General features: G+C 39.7%; 1 long non-coding RNA gene across 1 annotated transcript; it reads left to right on the top strand.

The window, feature by feature from the left end:
- Window positions 1-15,071: 15,071 nt before the first annotated feature.
- LOC122936324 lies at window positions 15,072-20,293 on the top strand. Its single transcript, XR_006388913.1, has 6 exons — window positions 15,072-15,200; window positions 16,300-16,392; window positions 16,545-16,637; window positions 19,777-19,889; window positions 19,975-20,068; window positions 20,250-20,293. It is a non-coding gene; the product is annotated as an uncharacterized LOC122936324 (long non-coding RNA).
- Window positions 20,294-20,521: the final 228 nt, after the last annotated feature.

The following is a 20,521-nucleotide window of genomic DNA, read 5'->3' as shown; positions in this document are numbered from 1 at the left end:
AAACTTATTGAAAAAGGATTTTGGAAGTTTGATAGGGAGGGTCTGCATGACATATGTTAATCTGGGTAAGATCAATGCAGATACCAAATTTTTTCTGCCAACCATGAGAGGTAAGGGAGGTCCAATTAGTCCATCTGAGCAATAATAGAATGTAGGAGTGGGACAAAGGTAAGTTTATATAGGTCTGCAGTATTAGGATACATTTTTATCCCTAGGTAGGTAAGTAGTTGTGTGGACCAATTAAATGGTGATTGAAGTGCAAGAGATTTGATTTCTGAAGGTGGAAAGCCTCTATGTAGGAGTTGGGATTTGGCAGGGTTGACTTTAAAGTTAGATAAGGAACCAAATAGTTCTAACAGTGATAGGATGGATGGGAGGGATTTTTTCGGATTAGTTGTGAGGATCAAGAGATCGTCCGCAAAGGCAGCCAACTTGATTTCTTGTTCCCCAACTCTAAGTCCCAAGATATCTTTTTGCTGTCTTAAAGCTTGTAGAAGTGTTTCCATAACTAGCACAAATATAAGGGGGGAAAGGGAGCATCCCTGTCTAGTACCGTTTTGTATATGGAAGCTGGGGGATAAAGTACCATTAACTGATACTGATGCTGAGGAAGAGTGATACATAGCTGAAATGGCGTTGGAGAATTGTTCCGAAATGTTGAATTTAGAAAGTGTGAGGTTTATAAATACCCAGTCTATTCTATCAAATGCTTTCTCAGCATCAGTACCTAGAAGGACTATAGGAATCTTTTTTAGAGAGGAGAAAAACATAGCATTCAATATTTTCATAACATTATCCTTCCCCTCTCTCCCTTTTATAAATCCTACCTGATCTGGGTGGATTAAAGAGGGAAAAAATGTTTGTAGTCTATTTGCTAACATTTTTGATTTGAGTAGCGATATGGAGCCGTAATTTGAACATAGTGAAGGGTCTTTACCTGGTTTGGGGATAATCGTAATTGTAGCTCTGGACATGTCAGAGGATACAGGGGTATTAAGAAGGGCATTATTACAAATTGGAAGAAGTTGAGGGAGTAGTATATCTGAAAAAGCTCTATAATAGGACAGGGGAAGGCCGTCAGGGCCTGGGCTCTTCCCTGTAGGGGAGGAATTTAGTGCTGCTTGAATATCTGATAGGGTAAAGGGGGCAGCGATGTGGTCACGTTGTACATCTGAAAGAGCTGGGAGATCTAATGTGCTGAGGAAAGAGGAAATATTTTGGATTTTGTCTAGTTTAGGATTTGGGAGTATTGGGGAGGGAAGGTTATAGAGGGATTCGTAATAGAGTTTAAATTGTTCTGCAATTTCCTCAGTTTTCAAAAATGTGGAACCAAGAGGAGAGGTTATGCTTTGCACGTAGCTCGCCATTTTTCTGCGTTTAATCCTCTGAATTTGGTATTTTGTAGTTTTATACCCGTGGGCAAAGATTTTTTGTTGGGAGGCTAAGAAAAATTTAGCAGAGCGTTCGTTAAGCAGATTTTTTAGCTCGGTTTTAAGGAGTAATAATTCTGATAAATGTGATTGGAGTAGGGATATTTTATGGGTCTTTTCTAAGGTATTAATCCTGGAGAGGAGGGAGTTTACCTTCTTATCTGATTCTTTCCTCAAATAAGAGCCAAGACTTATTAATTGTCCTCTGATATACGCTTTGTGGGCATCCCACAAGGTGCTAGGAGAGATGTCCGGGGTTTGGTTTATGTGGAAGTATTCACTTAGAAGGGTCAATATACGATTCTTGTGTGTCGCATTGCTCAGAATGGACTCATTGAGCCTCCAACCGGTTTTCTTACCCAGTCCCTGAGGAGGGCGGAGTGAGCAGAAGATTGGTGAATGATCCGAAAGCGTTATGGACCCTATTCTTGCAGCGGAGCAGAGTTGCAAGTATTCCTTTGAGACCAGTATGTAGTCGATTCTGCTATAAGAATTGTTGGCTGAGGAGAAAAAGGAATAGTCAATAACATTAGGATTTAGACACCTCCAAACATCAGTAAGCCCTAGAAATAAAAAGATATGAGTCTCTGTTTGAAATACTTGTTCTCTCTAGCGCTGCAAATCCAAAAGACGATGTGGGAAAAGTCCGCTATGTAGATAAATGTGGAGGAGGATTGCGCTGCAGGAAAAAAATCTTCTTGTAAATATAAGTTCCTTATGGAAATCCTAAACAATTGGGATCACAGACCAACTTTGCAACCTTCACTGGTATGGAAATCTGTGGTATAGAAAACGCACTATGGTGTAGCGAGTTCAGACATCAAACGCACCATGTGAACAGGATATACTCACAAGATTCCAGATGGGTGAGTGCCCGTAGAGATCTAGACGATGTTTCCTATAGGGCTCTGCTAAAGAGAAAACACTATGGTGCAGTAGGAAAGGACACGGTGCACGCCTGCAGGACAAATGTACTTACAGAACTTCTCTGGAAAAATGCAAAAGGGATCCTGACAGAGTCTTCACAAGCGGCCGGGCAGATCGAACGGACAGAGGTCCAGAGACGTCAGCATAGGATTTTTCAATCGACCGATTGAATGCTCCCTTGCCTGGATGGTGACGAACCACAGCCTTCAGAACGCTCTCAATAGAGGAATCGCATGTGTAATACACACCAAAGGGTCAGATGAAAAATATTTTTAATATACTAGATAAAAACTAAAATTACAGCAAGAACTGCATATAAAATATCTAAAAAGGGCTTTTTAGATATTTTATATGCAGTTCTTGCTGTAATTTTTGTTTTTATCTAGTATATTAAAAATATTTTTCATCTGACCCTTTGGTGTGTATTACACATGCGATTCCTCTATTGAGAGCGTTCTGAAGGCTGTGGTTCGTCACCATCCAGGCAAGGGAGCATTCAATCGGTCGATTGAAAAATCCTATGCTGACGTCTCTGGACCTCTGTCCGTTCGATCTGCCCGGCCGCTTGTGAAGACTCTGTCAGGATCCCTTTTGCATTTTTCCAGAGAAGTTCTGTAAGTACATTTGTCCTGCAGGCGTGCACCGTGTCCTTTCCTACTGCACCATAGTGTTTTCTCTTTAGCAGAGCCCTATAGGAAACATCGTCTAGATCTCTACGGGCACTCACCCATCTGGAATCTTGTGAGTATATCCTGTTCACATGGTGCGTTTGATGTCTGAACTCGCTACACCATAGTGCGTTTTCTATACCACAGATTTCCATACCAGTGAAGGTTGCAAAGTTGGTCTGTGATCCCAATGGTTTAGGATTTCCATAAGGAACTTATATTTACAAGAAGATTTTTTTCCTGCAGCGCAATCCTCCTCCACATTTATCAGTAAGCCCTAGGTTAAACAATCTAGCCAGAGTAGCGCGGATTGCCCTTGCAGATAGAGCTGATTTTTTCAAGGAAGTATCTATCAGGGGGTTAAAGGCCATATTCAGATCCCCCGCTAGAATAAGAATGCCCTCTCTATGCGTCTCCACTAAGGAAAGAAGTTCAGCAGGCCATCTAGGTTGGTCAGCATTGGGAGCATAGGCGTTTACAAAGGTGTAAAGCGTTTGGCCAATTTTACCTTTTAAAATAATGAAGCAGCCCTCTGGGTCTTGGATATGACTTATGTAAGTGAAAGGGATGCCACTGTGGAAACCATTGCTGACCCCCCTAGAGGCCGCCCCGTTAGCGCCACAGTGACACCATGTGGGGAATCTAGAAAATGAGAGACCAGGGTACTTGTTATGTTTGAAGTGGGTCTCCTGTAGAAAAACCACAGAACCCCTTTTCCTTCCATAGAAGAGAAAAGATTTGGCTTCGCTTAGAGGGGGATCTCAAACCCTTTACATTGTAGGAAACTATGTTTAAGTCTGACATGGTTCTAGTACAATAAGACACGGAGTGTAGCTGTGAGCAGATAGCATGACAAGATCAAAAAGCCCCACATTATAACATGTTAAAGAAAGAACTAAAACTTTGAACCATACTAAGTAGTAAAGTAACATATTGTGTGGTTGTACAACCAACAACCAGTAATGGGTAGGGGGAAAGTGAATTGCCATTCACAAGTAACCTGCATAGAGGTGGGGATAAGCAAATGAGAAATTTAAAAGGAGGAAGACAAAAAGAGCTCCAAATGGGGGTTATGAGAGGAGACATCAATTGGACAGAATTGCTAGAAAGTGGGAGTACATGGGGGAGAGAAAGCTGAAAGAGGAGGTATGAAATATTAAGATATAAAGGGAAATGAAGATTGTGATAGGTAGATCCCAAACATATCATTATCAGATACATAGGGGAAGAAAGTTGAGAAAAATGTAGGACAGTTTACACTGTACTTTCAATATAAGATGTTAGAGCCGATACATAGTCTTCAGGAACCATCTTGGGAGGAGAGAGTCTTCTTAGGTGTTGTTAGGTCCTTAGACTTCTTGGATCTCTGCTTCTTTGGTGTTGCAGAAACTTCCCAGGGCTGTAGAACAGGTAGAGGAGGCAGAGATGAAATATCTTGTGCTTTATCCCAGTCTGGAATATCCAGTGGAGGAGAGACCTGAGCATTATATGCTTCTGAGAGATCTGAGAAGGAGGAGATAGTGATCCTATTACCAACCACCAGAAAAGAAAGCCCAAACGGGAATGTCCATCTGTATAAGATCTTTCTCTCCTTGAGCAGTGATGTGAGAGGCCTCAGAAGTCTCCTTTTTTGCAAAGTAGACGGAGATAAGTCCTGGAATATTTGTATGGGGGCCTCCTCAAGGAGAATTGTGGGTGCGATTCTAGCCGCTTTCAAAATCGCTTCTTTATCCTGAAAATTCAGGAATTGGCATATAACGTCTCTAGGAGGGTCACTGTCCTTAGGACGCGGGCGTAAAGCTCTACGGGCCCGTTCAATTATAAGCATGGTCGGGTCAAAGTCCCCTAGCAAAGAGGCAACTATTTTCATGATAGCACTCTGGATTTCAGAGGCCGATTCTGGGATACCTCTGAACCGGAGATTATTCCGCCTGCTTCGGTTTTCCTGGTCTTCCAGGGATGCATATAGCTGGATCACATGAAATTGGCAGGCTGACAGAGATTGTGTGACTGCAGCACTATGACCCAACGCCACTGCCTGGATATTCTCCAGCGAGTCCACTCTGTGGCCTATCTGTTGGATATCTTGCGCTACCTCCTGTAGCTTGAAGTAGATAGGGTGAATAGCTTCTTCTAAAGCTTGTTTAATAAAGCGGCGTAAGAAAGGGAGGTTTTGTGACTCACCAGCTTCCCCCATGTCATCTTCCCCCTCGGATTGGCTCGATGTACGGCCGCGTGTAGCGCTGCAGGGAGCCGCGGCCATCTTGGATTCCTTGGCCGGTCCGGTTGCTTTCTGTTTCTTCAAATATTTCGTCATGTCTGACACAGCAGGAGAAGGTTTAGCTTGTAGGGTAGCATCACCATGCTTCTGTCCGCCGTATTTGACCATTTTTCCGCTCTTTAGGCTAAAGATTGCCGTCCCCACAGCAGGTTATAAGCAGGAGCTTCAGCCGGACGCTTCCATTCAGCTCAGGCGCTAGCTCCGCCCCCCCCATCCATGGCAATTTTAGATGTGGAGGATGCGTGGCGTGTCCCTTTATGACCAAAGCAAAAACCTTCAGGAGTAATAATACCGGAAAGACATACGGTCAGAGATTTCATTCATTGTAAAACTACGGGAGTAGTCTACAGTCTACAAGATCACTTGTGACTGTGGAAAAGAATATGTGGGAAAAACAACCAGAGAACTCGGGAGGAGGATAGGAGAACACTTGGGTGACATAAAAAATGGAAGAGACACGTCAGAAGTGAACATGGAGGGAGGACAGAGTGTCTTTCTTACATGAGTATTGAAAGGATCAAGCCGGGGGAATGTTGATAAGAGGATCATCCAGTGCGAGGCGAAGTGGATTTTTTTATCTCAAGAACATCCACCCCACAGGCCAAAATGAGCAACAGAACTACAGTTGCTTCATATAAAGAAAGACTGTGATGGCCCCCTGCAGGGGTTGGATAATTACTTAGACAATCACATGGCGACCCCTTCCTATCCCCATGCATCAATACACTGATTGTTATACTTCCCTGTATGCTCGTCTGCCCTAAAAGTGGTATATGAGCAGGGGAACCATAGTTGGTGTATATTAAAGGGGGTATTGATTGGCATACTGTCGCACAATATCGCTGGCAGTTAATGTATAACTGGGGGTTAGGACACATATTCATCCACGATGTCTCTTACCCTTATTGATTATGGATGATAAGCCCCATTGTATGATCAAACCTTATTGCGGATGCAATTAAGGGGTGACATGGTGTCACGACACATATTAATTGCATGTGCAATTATTAACAGATGCCAATTGGTGCAGTCTGCGGTTTCTCATGCGGCAATCTTCTTCAGCTGATTGGAGGGGAATCTCATACTGGCTCAAGGGTACCTATAAAAGAGAGAAAATGTCAGTTGGTGCTCATGCAGGTAACGGCAGCGACGAGACCTGGACTGGTAAGAGAAGACTCCGCCATGGAAGAACTCCTAAAGCAGCTCATCAGCAGGCGAAACATGGCTAAAGAAATGCTTGGAACTACCTTCCGATTCTACCCAAGATCTGCAATCAATTCATCCGGTCTGCGCTGCCTATCCTCTTAGGGCTGTTTCACACGAGCGGATGCCGTGCGTGGCATCCGCTCCGTGAAAGAGTGCCAAGACCCGATGCGGACTGCAGAAGCACGGAGCATTAATTAGCTAATGACATCACAGCAGTGCATCCAGATGGCCAGACTCCGCCCCCGCTTCCTCCGGTATCTGTAAAGAGGAAGAGAAAGGAAAAAAGAAATGACTCTCCACCGCAACAGGCAGTAAAACGCAGGGATAAAAAATTTGCTGCGACACACAGCTCGAGGACACTACAGAGAGGCAGTTACAGACGGCATATGTCTCCTGAACCAACTGCTAGAAGAACCACAGCAACTGAAGCAACAAGTAATGGTGAGATTGATGGTTCATTGTCTCACAGTAATGTCTTTTTTCCCCAAGACACATTACCTCCTACTAATATTAACCCTTTCAATGCTGATAGTTTTGATCATTCAAAAATCCAATTATTTAAGGATTTTATATCTTTTTTTATCTAAGAATGATAATGCTCCTATTGCTGAGTCTGTCTGGTCTTCTCCAGATATTGACTCAGTATCTGCTGTGTCATGTGATAAAAAAGTTAATTGTAATGAAGTCTTGCATCCTAGTTTTGACAAGGATAAATGCCTTATATCATCCCTTCAATCTGGCACGGGCATTAAAGAAATGTCCTTTAAAGAAGCAATGCTGTGTCAGATTTCGCCATTGGGATTTAATTTACCCCAACAGGTGAAAGATAAAATCTGGAAAAGAGAATTTTTAGATTTATTTTCCTTGCTTCCTTCGTCTAAAGATACTCTTAGAACAGATAAAAAAGATGAGGAAGAAAGTTTTCTTAATTGGGTACAAGCATTCTGCATTTATGCAGTGGTTTTAGGCGATAAATATCCACTACAATGCAGTAGTTTATTCCAACATTTAGATAGTATATTGAAGGCCTATAAAAGTTCTGGAGGTACTGCTTGGATGATTTATGATGAATCATTCAGACAAAAGTTAGCGGTTTATCCGGATCTGAAATGGGGCTATAAAGACGTGGGGTTGTGGTTGAACTTAATGTTACCCCAGCGTAATAATCTTTTTCGTCAACAACCAGTTAGGAAGGGAATATGTTTTGCATTCAACAAATCCTTTTGTCGTTGCCAAGCAAATTGCAGATACAAACACGAATGTAGTTTTTGTGCCGGCAATCATCCAGCATCCAAGTGTTTTAAGAAGCAGGGAAACTATTCTAATAAGGAATCAAATAGAGGAAGTGACGCCTTTGTACCTTCCAAGACTCATATTGCATTTAAATCAGTATCCAGACAGAGTGAAGGCCCAATTGTTGAAGGTTTTTCTATAGGAATTTTTGTTCCTACTTATATTGGTTTAGGATGTCATTCAGTTCAAAATGCTAAATCTGTTAATATGAATAAACTTATTGTTAGGGAAAAAATTGATAAAGAAATTGCTGAGAATAGAGTGGCTGGCTCCATTTTATTCCCGCCTTTTAGGAATTTTAGAATTTCTCCATTAGGTCTAGTACCTAAGCAGGAATTAAATTCTTATCACCTTATTCATAATCTTTCATATCCTAAGGACTATTCTCTGAATGATATGATAGATAAAGGTGCGACAAGTGTGCGTTATGCTTCTTTCGATTTGGCACTTTCCTTACTTCGTAAAGCTGGAAATAATGCTTTAATGGCCAAAACAGACATTAAATCCGCTTTTAGATTGCTTCCCATAAATCCTAAAGGTTATAATTCCTTGGGGTTCAAATTTGATGATAAATATTATTATGATAAGGCTCTGCCAAAGGGATTTTCTCTTTCATGCTATTATTTTCGAAGCTTTTGCCACTTTCCTTTACTGGTTGGTTGAATGCCATTACGAATCAGGATATGTTATTCATTATCTTGATGATTTTTTATTTATTGGTCGTGATAAATCTGTAGACTGCATAAATTTAGTGAAAACTTTTAGAAATATAGCTGAATATTTTAACATCCCATTGGCAGAGGAGAAAACTGTCTTACCAACTACATATATAAAATTCCTTGGTATTTACATACAGGGAGTGCAGAATTATTAGGCAAATGAGTATTTTGACCACATCATCCTCTTTATGCATGTTGTCTTACTCCAAGCTGTATAGGCTCGAAAGCCTACTACCAATTAAGCATATTAGGTGATGTGCATCTCTGTAATGAGAAGGGGTGTGGTCTAATGACATCAACACCCTATATCAGGTGTGCATAATTATTAGGCAACTTCCTTTCCTTTGGCAAAATGGGTCAAAAGAAGGACTTGACAGGCTCAGAAAAGTCAAAAATAGTGAGATATCTTGCAGAGGGATGCAGCACTCTTAAAATTGCAAAGCTTCTGAAGCGTGATCATCGAACAATCAAGCGTTTCATTCAAAATAGTCAACAGGGTCGCAAGAAGCTTGTGGAAAAACCAAGGCGCAAAATAACTGCCCATGAACTGAGAAAAGTCAAGCGTGCAGCTGCCAAGATGCCACTTGCCACCAGTTTGGCCATATTTCAGAGCTGCAACATCACTGGAGTGCCCAAAAGCACAAGGTGTGCAATACTCAGAGACATGGCCAAGATAAGAAAGGCTGAAAGATGACCACCACTGAACAAGACACACAAGCTGAAACGTCAAGACTGGGCCAAGAAATATCTCAAGACTGATTTTTCTAAGGTTTTATGGACTGATGAAATGAGAGTGAGTCTTGATGGGCCAGATGGATGGGCCCGTGGCTGGATTGGTAAAGGGCAGAGAGCTCCAGTCCGACTCAGATGCCAGCAAGGTGGAGGTGGAGTACTGGTTTGGGCTGGTATCATCAAAGATGAGCTTGTGGGGCCTTTTCGGGTTGAGGATGGAGTCAAGCTCAACTCCCAGTCCTACTGCCAGTTTCTGGAAGACACCTTCTTCAAGCAGTGGTACAGGAAGAAGTCTGCATCCTTCAAGAAAAACATGATTTTCATGCAGGACAATGCTCCATCACACACGTCCAAGTACTCCACAGCGTGGCTGGCAAGAAAGGGTATAAAAGAAGAAAATCTAATGACATGGCCTCCTTGTTCACCTGATCTGAACCCCATTGAGAACCTGTGGTCCATCATCAAATGTGAGATTTACAGGGAGGGGAAACAGTACACCTCTCTGAACAGTGTCTGGGAGGCTGTGGTTGCTGCTGCACGCAATGTTGATGGTGAACAGATCAAAACACTGACAGAATCCATGGATAGCAGGCTTTTGAGTGTCCTTGCAAAGAAAGGTGGCTATATTGGTCACTGATTTGTTTTTGCTTTGTTTTTGAATGTCAGAAATGTATATTTGTGAATGTTTAGATGTTATATTGGTTTCACTGGTAAAAATAAATAATTGAAATGGGTATATATTTGTTTTTTGTTAAGTTGCCTAATAATTATGCACAGTAATAGTCACCTGCACACACAGATATCCCCCTAAAATAGCTAAATGTAAAAACAAACTAAAAACTACTTCCAAAAATATTCAGCTTTGATATTAATGAGTTTTTTGGGTTCATTGAGAACATGGCTGTTGTTCAATAATAAAATTAATCCTCAAAAATACAACTTGCCTAATAATTCTGCACTCCCTGTAGATTCGGTGAATACGGTATTTAGTATTCCGGTGGAGAAGATTATTTCTACTAAAATTCAATTACAAAATCTTATGCTATCAGAAAAAACTACTTTAAAATGTATGCAATCTGTTTTAGGTTCTTTAAACTTTATTCCCAGAGTAATACCAATGGGCAGAATCTTCTCTAAAAGAATGTATTCAGCTACTACTGGTAAAAAAAACGTCCTTTTGATCATATTAGAATAACACTTCAATTGAAAGAGGATATATCTATATGGGTTCAGTTCTTGGAGAAATTTAATGGTAGAACCATTTGGCAAGAGGAATTTGTGGATTTGGATTCCTTGCGTTTATTTACAGATTCTGCTGCATCTGTAGGTTATGGGGCTGGTTTCCAAAATCATTGGTCAGCTGAAAAATGGCCTATCACTTGGTTAGGAAAACCATTCATGAAAAATATCAATTTTTTGGAACTTTTCCCAGTCCTAGTAGCGTTAAATATTTGGGGAGATTATTTTAAAAACAAGAGAATTCTGTTATTTTTCGGATAATAAAGGTGTCGTATTTTCCAGAAATTGCCAAACAGCAAAAAGCGATATGGTTACTAGTGATGAGCGGCAGGGGTCATATTCGAATTCGCGATATTTCGTGAATATTTTTAGAATATTCGTCGAATATTCGAAAATTCGCAAAATTTTTTTCTTGCAAAAAATCGGCAAGGTAATGATTGTGTAATATGCGAATTTTCATAATTCGAATTTTCGGATTCAAATTTTTTATTGCGAATTTTTCAACTTTAAGACAAAGAAGATTATAGCACTGTTAGCTAAATTGCTCTATATTCGTTTTTTTCGAATATTCGCTATATTGCTATATATTCTTGTTTTAGAATATTACAAATATTCGAAAAAAACGAAGTTATAGCACTATAGCGAAAATTCGAAAAAACGAATATAGAGCAATTTAGCTAATATAGTGCTATAATCTTCTTTGTCTAATAGTTGTCATTTTTTTCTCATCTGAAGTTCAGATTGGAAAAAAATTACAACTATAAAAAAAAGATTATAGCACTATATTAGCTAAATTGCTCTATATTCGTTTTTTTCGAATATTCGCTATATTGCTATATATTACGAATATTCGAAAAAACGAAGTTATAGCAATATAGCGAAAATTCGAAATAAACGAATATAGAGCAATTAAGCTAATATAGTGCTATAATCTTCTTTGTCTAAAAGTTGAAAAATTCGCAATAAAAATTCGAATCCGAAAATTTGCATATTACACAATCATTACCTTGCCGATTTTTTTCAAGAAAAAAAACACAAAAGATTATAGCACTATATTAGCTAAATTGCTCTATTTTCGATTTTTTGAATATTCGCTATATTGCTATAACAGTTTTTTCGAATATTCGTAAATTGTGTTAATTTGTTTACACAGCATCTGGTTGAAGGCTAAATATATTGAGGGGAAATAAAATATAATAGCAGACTCTTTAATCCGACAGAATTTTCCTATGTTCAGAAATGTCGTACCGGAGGCAGACAGAATTGGAATCCCTTGCCCGTCCAGTCTATGGTACTTGATGTGAAACTTATGAGTGATCTTCTATCCAATTCAGTGGCAACATCTACATGGGCTGCATATGAAGCTGCATGGTCTAAGTGGCAAAGTTTCTGCTCTAATTTTAATTACAATGACAAAGAGAACAATGCAATGTACTGCCTTCTCTTTATTCAACATCTAATAAAATCTGGGAAAAAAGGAGCTTACATACAGAAAATTGTAAGTGGAATTTCCTTTTTTCAAAAGATAATTAATGTTACTCCGTTTTCATAAATTTTTTTTGTCAAACAACTTATTAAAGGGGCTAAAAGATTAAAACATAAAAGAAGTAGGACAAAACCGTTGTCTTTTGAGAATCTAGGAAAGTTCATAGAATTCTTACCTGAAGTGTGTTCTTCGCAATATGAGACTTTCTTGTTTAAGGCTGCGTTTTTGAGCTCCTTCTTCGGAGCTCTTCGTATTAGTGAGATTGCTGCTAAGAATAAGACATCAGAAGCTCCGTTAATGTTTGATGAGTTAATTATCCATAGGAATAGTATCAGCTTATTAATTAAAAGATCTAAAACTGATCAATTTTTGTAAAGGTGCTTGGTTACATTTAAATAAATCTCGTTCTAATAAGTTGTGTCCTTTTTTAGCATTACAAGAATGGGAATTGGTTAGATCTGATAATCCAGGACCTTTATTTAAACATTTGGACAATTCTCCTTTAACGGCTTTTCAATTTAATTTCATTCTGTCAAAATGCAAGAATAAATGTAATTTATCTAAAGTGAAGCTTTCTGCTCACTCATTCAGGATTGGAGCAGCCACTCATGCTTATAAGATAGGTTTGAATGAGAATAAAATAAAGAAAATAGGCAGTTAGAAATCTAGAAGATGTCGTTTATATATCAGACCTGAACTTTTGTCTTAATTTTTCAGAATTGAAGATCATATGGATATTGGGGAACAAACTCATCTCAGCGGCTTGCCAGCGGTCTACGATGAGGTTCGAATGTGACAACTTGGGGTATGGGAGCGATACCATTATATTTTGGAGAGGTATAACAGGTATTTGTTTACAGGAAATATACCCTTTTCTGTGTCGGTTTCAAGGTGTTGGCCAAAACCTAGTTTAATTATATTACATGTAGGTACTGATGATATTGGTAGGATTAGTACACATCTGTTCTTAAAAGAATTAAAAAATATTATAGTTAAAGTCCAAGTTTTGTTTTGTCAATCTAAATTAGCCCTGTCGGATATTATTTCCAGATGGGATTGGAGGTCTGGTCAGCTCTCCTTCTTGGAAAAAATAAGTAAACGTGTGAATAAAAACATGGAGAGATTCATGATAGATAATAATAATTTGTCATGCAGACATCTAGAATTGGAGGGCTTTGTTGAGGGTTTATACAATGAAAGTAAGCTTTCATTGTCAGATATAGGTTTGGACATACTTAACATAGGATTTCAGAATTTGATTGAGAAGGGTCATGGTGTGGTTTAGCCATTTAAGCTTTGCTTTATGGCATAAGGGGGAATAGTCACTCTTTGAGTGGGCTATCTGAATATGTGTATTTGTCAGTTATATAAAATTAAGATATTGGTATTTATATATGAATTTAAAGTAACATATACACACTGTGGCCAATATTATCAATTTTAATAAAGATTATTGAAATAATGAAAATGGAGTAATCTTTAGTTATTTATATAAGTGGTCAAAGTAATGGTTTGGAATTGAGGAAGTTAAGACACCATGTCCCACAGGATAAATACCTCTTTGACTATTCTGGGTTTGCTAAACTGTCTGGCGTTTCTTAATGTATTTGGCAATCCTGTCAAATTAAATCCAATATCGATTCAGCATTTAACAGCAGGCAAAATATCATTTGCAGCACCAACGGGCCCGGAGAGTGTGAGCCGCGACGTTGCTAAGCAACGGGCGACGCTCAGACGCAGGTCCCTACCTCACTTCCGGTGAGCCCGCGCTACATGATCCCAGCTTCCTGTCTGGTGGAATGCACGCGAGCGGCGTGCGTTCCACGGGCAGAGACAGGCACTTGTGTGCCGCTACAGACAGGTGAGGCAGGTGATTAGGGGTGCGTAAACCTACCGGTCTTGGGGTAATATAAGGAGGGGGGGGGGGGTGACTTTTATTAGTTGCTCACCCAGACCACCACTATTTGAGGTGAGTCACAGGCTGATATGGGACACTTCCCTCTATTCAGCATGGATACGATTTACCTACTATCCATATAGAGAATACGGAGTTAAACCACCTTCGATTCCAGTAAGTAACTAATCTAAAGGTTTTTGCTATTTGACACCTGGCACTCAGAATTATAAGTGACCAATACTTTGTGTATTTTTGTGATTTTGTCTTTAGTTATCCCTGAATATTCTGTGAAGTCCCCTGATGATGTCTGACAAACAAGACTGAAACATGGCATGTAGGGCTTTGTAAACAGGGTAAAGTGCAGTATTAGGCCCATACTGAGGGAAAGGTTCGGGTGCTCTGTGTCTGTTAGGCAGGTGTGAAGAACAGCCCCTAGCCCTCCTACAGGTAGGGAACCTAATATTTGGGTACACTAGTTTATTTTATGCCACCAGACACAAGCACCGTGGTCACCTTGGTCCCTGTATAACCAACTACAAGAACCTACCTCCACTGGATGTGGAACCCACAAGACGTGATAAGATCCACCCTTTTTTTTTTCACTTGATTGTGATCTAGAAACAGTGGAGTTGTGTATTTTTTGTTTCTCACCTAGTGGTGTTATATCTATTTTAATGATCTATGATCTATGATCTAATGATCTATGTTTTAAGATACCCAGTTCACATATAATTTCTGTTATAATTTGGGTGTGACTTTATACTGTTACACACTAATCACCGTGTGGCGGTATAATCAATACTTTGGAAATCAGGCTCTAGCATAGTGTGGACAAGGCCATTTCATCACTGGCAGTACTGAAACAGACCTTGTCCTCTGCAATGCTTCACAAGGCTCATGTGAAACATAGACAAAAAATACTATTTAAAATTGTAGGTATGTATTTTTCCCATACATGAAACAAGAATGTTAACTTTTGGAGACCATTTTGTCGACCAATAATGTAAATTTTTCATACATATTTCATCATTTTTAGATATAGACAACCAGTACTATAAATACTGTTAACATAAATAAAAATTATCATGGAAGCCTGTATTCCAGTGTGTATAGTAAATGTTTTATTTTATGTCTATACCCTTCATATATACACTTATCTCTCATTCCACAGGACCGTTGACAGCCTGGAGCAAGAGAGAGATCATAGCACCACCAACAGTGATGAAGATGCTGGTGCGCATCCCCTAGATCCCACAGTTCCTGTGGATGACGAGGCCCAACCAGTGCTGCAGCAAGAGAGGGAGGAGTCTTCAGCTTTGGAGGTTCCTTCTGCTGCTATTCAATCAAGCCCTGAGACTAGAAGGCAGCCATGGCGGAGAAGGGGCGCAACTGAAACTGCCACCTCTGCCTCAAAAACTCAAGCCCTGATTCAAACTCAGGTGCTTGACTATTTGAGGCAGAGACGGGCGGAAAAAAAGGAGGAACGGGTGCTCTGTGGTCTTGCTCCTCTTATTGAAGATCTGGATTCGTATAAACAAACCATATTTATTGATATCGTGGGGTCAGTGGCTACAATTTTAATAACGCTACTTGATCCCCATGAACTTTTGAGTTGGGTAGAAAACCTGAAGCAACGCACATTTAGGTTAGCGAAAGAACCCCAACCTGGGCCCAGTATGGTCCATCCACCTCCTAGGCCAACCTCATATTCCCAGCCTCTTTATTCGCAAGAATTGTAGTCTCTTTTTTCTATTTGTAGTGGAGATGAGTGGTACCCGGTGGGGTCTTCTGCTGTTGTAGCCCATCCGCCTCAAGGTTGTGCGTGTTGTGGCTTCACAAATGCTTTGCTGCATACCTCGGTTGTAACGAGTGGTTATTTCAGTCAACGTTGCTCTTTTATCAGCTTGAATCAGTCGGCCCATTCTCCTCTGACCTCTAGCATCAACAAGGCATTTTCGCCCACAGGACTGCCGCATACTGGATGTTTTTCCCTTTTCACACCATTCTTTGTAAACCCTAGAAATGGTTGTGCGTGAAAATCGCAGTAACTGAGCAGATTGTGAAATACTCAGACCGGCCCGTCTGGCACCAACAACCATGCCACGCTCAAAATTGCATAAATCACCTTTCTTTCCCATTCTGACATTCAGTTTGGAGTTCAGGAGATTGTCTTGACCAGGACCACAACCCTACATGCATTGAAGCAACTGCCATGTGATTGGTTGACTAGATAATCGCATTAATGAGAAATAGAACAGGTGTTCCTAATAATTCTTTAGGTGAGTGTATTCTGCAACACGGATCGTTACCTTCCTCGCAGTGCAGATTACAAACCTTATATCATTTCATATTTCCAAATGGCAATTTATGCAGAATCATCTCTAACTAGCATTGAATAACCCAATGTCATTCTTTCTACAGGAGAAGAAAGCTTGTGCCAATATATAGATCTGCTGATAGCTACTCTTTCTAAAGTGTTCAAGGTGCCCAGCTGCTCCCTTACTCTCTCTGCAGGTAAGTACCAGCGAAGCCACCCTCTTATTTGTAATATTTGGCCACAGTGTTACCCTATACAAACACAGTGATGTATAAGAGGGTGGGAGGGGGTTTCTTCGCCGGGCCTTACATGAATACACAGCAAGTAACCACAGTTTTTCTTTTAACAGCCATCTTGTGCTGTCAGGCGATCTATTCTCCAATCAAAATCCTCTTCAGCACCTCAAGGATTTCAGACTGCTCCAACTGCATCTGTAACTTAGGTAAGCCAACACACCACACCAGTAAATTGCACATGTAAACTTAGGGTTCGTGACACCATGTCCCCCTTCTTGCATCCGCAATAAGGTTTGCTCAATTGTACATATGATACTTTATTGGTAGATTGTATAGGTATTATTGCACCAGAGATGTGGTTGTCACACAGTATAAAATTGTGTGTATTTTTTAAAGAACTATTTATCGACATCTGCATCATGTCTCACCATATGAGTGGCGCTCAAAAACGCAAAAAGCAAAGGGAGGAAAAGGAGAAATCTGCCAAACTTACAAAAATAAATAGTTTCTTTAAAATACCTGGAGACGTACATCCTCTGCTTCTCACAGTACAAATGAAGAAACTTTATCAACAGAGAATGTAAATGTGAGTCCAGGCAGTAGTGTGCAGACACCATTGCAGAGTGTATCAAGTCTAGATCAAGGTTGTAGCACAAGTACAGAGGAACAGTTAGAAAGTCAGCCTGTGTCAGAGTCAATGACACAGTCCAGCCTTATAGAACGTTGTCTAGCAGAGGAGCATGTAACAGACAGAGGCCATTACCCGATTACCATTCAAGATGGAAATCTGAAAAGCTTTATTATAAGTAATGGTCCATGTAGACCTAAAGGCCCATTCCCTCGAGATGAAAAAGACCAAAGGTGTTTCTCGGCAAGTTTCTATGAGAGAGTGACTAAAACAGGCCTTAAAATACCTGTTACTTGGCTTTGTTATTCTCCCAAACTTAATGCAGCCTATTGTGAGCCTTGCTGGTTGTTTGGAGATCGTAAGAAACAGGGATTTGAACCAGCATGGGCAAAAGGTATACAAAAGTGGCAAAGATTGTCAGCAAAAATACAGATACATGAAACCAGTCAATCCCACATAGATGCCTGTATAATTTATGACCAATGGAGACGTAAAAAAACCATAGATGTGGAAAATGAAAAACAAATAAGAAGAGAGACTACATTTTGGAGACAAGCTTTACATAGAATTGTTAATGTTACATTAACAATGGCTATGGCCAACCTTGCTTTTCCTGGTCACAGGGAAAAGTTCGGGGAGGTAAACAATGGCAATTTCCTCACCATAATTGAGTTACTAGCGGAGTATGATACTGTACTAAAGGACCTTTTGCAGAGGCCCCAAGGAACTGTTAAATATCGCAGTCCACAAATACAGAATTAACTGATAAGTCTTCTCGCAAATAAAGTGGAGGAGGAGATTGTTTCTGAAATCCAGAAAGCACAGTTTTATTCAATAATCATGGATACAACCCAAGACATTGGAAAAATTTATCAATTAAGCCAAGTGTTTAGATATGTAATTATTGAGAGAGATGAAAACCTTAGGCCAACTGGTATTAGAATAGAAGAGGCATTTCTAGGTTTCCAATGTGTTGACGATCAAACAGCAGCTGGCCTTGAAAAAACGATTATAGAATCCTCAGGTCTGGATTTATCAAAATGCTGAGGCCAGGGCTATGATGGAGCTGCCACCATGAGTGGAATTTACACAGGTGTACAGACACGCATTCTGAAGAAAGAAAAGAATGCTCTTTACATACATTGTGCTGCCCATAACCTAAATTTAGTTTTGCAGGATGCAGTTTCAAATATTACCGAAATTTCAAATTTGTTTGACACCGTTCAGTCGTTGTATACTTTCTTTGGTGAAAGTGTGAAGAGATGGGCATTTTTAGCATCCTTTACCTCTGAATCCTCCCTAACATTAAAGCAGCTTTGCCCAACAAGATGGGCCTCTCGCTATGACTCCGTGCTAGCACTACGGTTTAGCTTTTCTGATATTTTACAAGCTTTGTCAAAAATCGTTATCATTTCAACCAAGCCAAAAGAGAGAGATGAGGCTAATGCATTGAAGGCAAAACTGGAGGCCTTCCAGTTTATTTTAATACTCGTCCTGCAAGCCAAAATTTTAGAAAATATTAATTCAGTTTCTAAAATGCTGCAGTCAAAAGACATGGATCTGTCTAATGCAACCAAACTATTACACAATGCTACTCAAGTTCTCAGCAGCTTCCGAAATAATTATGAAGAAGCTAAAAGGACAGCAGTTTCTTTAGTGGACAAATGGGGCATTCAAGCGAAATTTGAAAATAAACGAGTCAGGAAAGTGAAGCGACAGTTTGATGAGCTGTGTTTGGATGAAAGGCTACAAGACCCCGAAGAAAGGTTCAAAACTACAGTCTTTTACCGGTGTTTGGATATTGCCATAAGTCAACTACAAAATAGGTTTATTGGCATGAATAATGTTCTACAAAGATTCAGAATTCTTCAGCCTACAACACTTTCTAACGAATCAGATGATGCCATCTTTAAAGAAGCAACAACATTGCAAAACTTGTACCAGGATGATTTATCTAATGATTTTCCTGGCCAGCTGCTAAGTTTCCGGTCAGCACTTCTACAAGATATCAAAAAATCTTCATCTGTTCGAGATCTAGCCATACTTCTGATGGTTGATAACACTGGATTGTCTTCCACTCTACCGGACGTCTGCATAGTTCTTCTGCTCTTTCTTACACTACCCGTTACAGTCGCATCAGCAGAGAGATAATTTTCAAAGTTGAAATTGATCAAATATTATCTCAGGAACACAATGTCTCAACAGAGATTAAGTCATCTAGCCCTACTTTGTCGAAAACGAGAATTGATATTCAGAGCATGATTGACAAGTTTTCTGAGGCAAAAGCACGGAGACAAACATTTTAGTAGGATTGTGAGTATAAAGTTTGCCAGTTCAGAGTTACCAGTTTTTGTTTTGAAGTTTTCAGTTTCAACTAGTTAAATGGTTCATACTAACTCATTTTCGGTTCATGTTGAATTACGTTGCAAGGTTTTGGTTCATTAATCTGTTGCATGGTTCAGGTTGATATATTTGTACAGCATCTGCTTAGCTCGAATCCACAGGATAAAACCTTAAACATAGATCTGTATTTCACAGAGATGACTAGAGTAAAAATAAATTTTAAAGCAATATAGCATTTATAAAACACTCTCATAGATACACATACATGGTTGATTGGTTCTGTGTGTAGTGAAAGCCATGGCAGATGCTTACAAATTTTGAATTGTCTACTATATATAATTATCTAGTATTAATTGTAATTCTTCTTTCCATAGGACGACTGTTCAACTTTACTTGTTCATTTTGCCTGTTTTATGTTGACTGTTTTGGAGTTATCAAAGTTTGATAGATCATGGCAACAACACTGTTCACCTCGTTCAAGTTACCAGTAAGTATCACTTTCTTTGACTTACCAAATGACTTTATGAATATTGATCCATTCCACATGCTAATTATTCTCCTTCAATTTGCAGGTTAATTTAGTTTCCAGTTAATGGCTGCTTTGAGAAGATTAAGAATGTAGAAGATCACAGACTGCTGTCTATTGAATTTACAGATTTCTTGACGGTACGTTTTTGTTTTGCTGTTTACATTAGTACTTTATATGACTGCACTGAACATTTATTTGAGGAAATCTGGTCAGCACAAGGGGTGGCCTTAGGGAGAGGTTTTTTATATCATACATTAAAGTGAGCACTTTCAAATACTACTAACAATACTAACTACAAACATTTTTTTCTGCTCCTAGGTCTGCCACTGTGCGTAATCGTGCCACTACACTTTATCTCACTCAGATTTTATATTTTCAATAAAAAATAAGAACTTTTACTACTTTTAAATGGCATCCTTATTATTATGCATTTATTGGATCAAAATGTATTTTCTCTGTGAGATTTTAGTTCTGCCATTAGGCGTACATGGGTCTGGTGTTGTTATGAAACGGTATTGAGGGTGGGGGGGCCCAAACTGAACTCTTGCACCAGGGCCCATGAGCCTATAGCTACGCCCCTGATGACAGTA

Source organism: Bufo gargarizans, chromosome 4, assembly GCF_014858855.1.
Source record: "Bufo gargarizans isolate SCDJY-AF-19 chromosome 4, ASM1485885v1, whole genome shotgun sequence".
Classification (NCBI taxonomy): domain Eukaryota; kingdom Metazoa; phylum Chordata; class Amphibia; order Anura; family Bufonidae; genus Bufo; species Bufo gargarizans.
This window is presented reverse-complemented; position numbering and strand designations above follow the sequence as displayed.